The sequence below is a fragment of the Miniopterus schreibersii genome (genome assembly GCF_964146895.1).
Source record: "Miniopterus schreibersii genome assembly, chromosome: 1".
In the NCBI taxonomy this organism is placed as follows: Eukaryota; Metazoa; Chordata; class Mammalia; order Chiroptera; family Miniopteridae; genus Miniopterus; species Miniopterus schreibersii.
Window position 1 is genome coordinate 118,889,064 of NC_138101.1, and position 2,337 is coordinate 118,891,400.

Consider the following 2,337-nt stretch of genomic DNA (forward strand, 5'->3'; position numbering starts at 1 on the left):
CCAAGCAAGAAGAATCCAAAGAGGCCCATGCCCAGACACATCATAATTAAAGTGCCAAAAATTCAAGACAAAGAGAGAATTTTAAAGGCAGCAATAGAAAAGCAAGCTGTTACCTACAAAGGAACTCCCATAAGGCTGTCAGCTGACTTCTAATCAGAAACTCTACAGGCCAGAAGGGAATGGCATGAAGCATTCAAGGTAATGCAAACTAAGGACCTAAAGCCAAGACTACTCCATCCCACAAGGCTATCATTCAAAATAGATAGTAAAATAAAGAACTCCCCAGACAAAAAATGGCTAAAGGAATTTATCACCACCAAACCAGCATTGCAGGAAATGTTAAAGGTACTGCTGTAATAATAATAAGAAATAGAGGCATAAAGAATTAAAATGGCAATAAATAAGGACCTATCAATAATAACCTTAGGAACTTTAAGGGTGAGATCAACAGCAATACAGTCATAGAAGTGGACTTTAATACCCCACTGATTTCACTTGGTAGATCTACCAGACCAAAAGTCAACACAGAAACAGTGACTCTAAATGGCACACCAGATCAGATAGATTTCATTGATATTTATAGAACATTTCACCCCAAAGCTGCAGAATATACATTCCTCTCAAGTACACATGAGTCATGCTCAAAGATAGACCACATGTTAGGACACAAAACCAGTCTGCACAAGTTAAAGAAGGTTGAAATCATATTAAGTATCTCAGATCACAAGGGATGTAATTAGAAATCAACTACAGTAAAAATACTCTAAAAAATTCAAACACATGGAGGCTAAATAGCATGTTCTTAAACAATGAATGGCTTACCAGTAAAATCAAGTAAGAAATCAAAAACTTCCTGGAAACAAATGAAAATGAACACACAACATCCCAAAATTTATGGGACACAGCAAAAGCAGCCCTAAGACGGAAATTCATAGCACTGTAGGCCTACCTCCAAAAGCAAGAAAAATTTTTAGTAAACTATCTAATTCTACAACTTAAAGAATTAGAAAGCCCCCCTGTGAAGCTGTCCAAACAGCTTGCTGGGAGTTTTTTTTTATTACTCTTTCAATTTCATCAATTGTTATTAGCCTTTTCAGGTTTTCTGATTCTTCCTGATTCAATTTTACATGATCTGGTTCATATGTGGAATCTAATAAATAAAATAGACTGAGGTACTAAATAGATCCAGAGACATAGAAGCATGGAACAGACTGATGAATCTCGTTGGGTAGGCAGGGGGTGGGGAAGTGGGTGGGGTGAGATTAATCAAAGAACTTATATGCATATATGCATAACCCATGGATACAGACAATAGTGTGGTGAAGACCTGGGGGTGGGATGGGGGTGGGGTGTAGGGGATCAATGGGGAAAAAAGTGGGGTTATCTGTAATACTTTCAACAATAAAGATACATTTTTTTAAAAAGGTAAGTTAATGAGAGGGGATTAATTTATTTAATTTTGTTAATCCCCACCTGAGGATATATTTTCTATTGATTTTTAGAGAGTGGGAGAGAAGGAGGGAAGAGTGGAGAGAGAGAGACACAGAGAAACATGGATGTGAGCGAAACACATCAATTGATGCCTCTCACATGTGCCCCAACTGGGGCCTAGGATTGAACCTGTAATCCAGATATGTACCCTTGGCTGGGAATCAAACAATCGGCTCTTTGGTTAGAGCAAATGCTCTAACCACTGAGATCACTAGCCAGGGTGAGGGGCTATATTTAATTTTGGAGCATCACTATATGTTGACATAATTTGGAATATTTTAATTGAATTTGGAAATTTTAATTTAATATCGTAATGTTGTTATTTATTCTTATTGCAGAAACTCTGAGAGGCTATACTGGGAAATATGGCTGGACACAATTTGGGATAGGAAATGACTTTGAATTCACAGTAGCTATTTAGATCATTCAATTACTACACCATTCTGTCCCATTTCAGAACCTAGAGCAAAATCTAATTCAGCAGAAAGGAAGGTCCAGAAAGACCCAAAAAGACCCACCGATTGGTATGGAAAGACAATTGTTTTCTTATGTTTTCTTCACTATGGTGAATGTATATACTATAGCTCTATGCTATATGGTGCCTCATGCAGTAATCTTTTGAGGATATCTAAAAAAACAAACCACATTTAAAATAAGTTTTAAAAAGCAGCACAAGATAACTCTTCTATTCAAAGGTAAGGGCAAAGTACAGGAAATGATGATTATATAATCTCTTACTCTCTCATCTGGGAGGTGGAAAGTTTCTTTTGCTGTAGATTTTTTAAGCAGCTAGATTACAGAAACATTAAATGTGGGGAAAAAATATGACTGGATATTCTAGCTGAA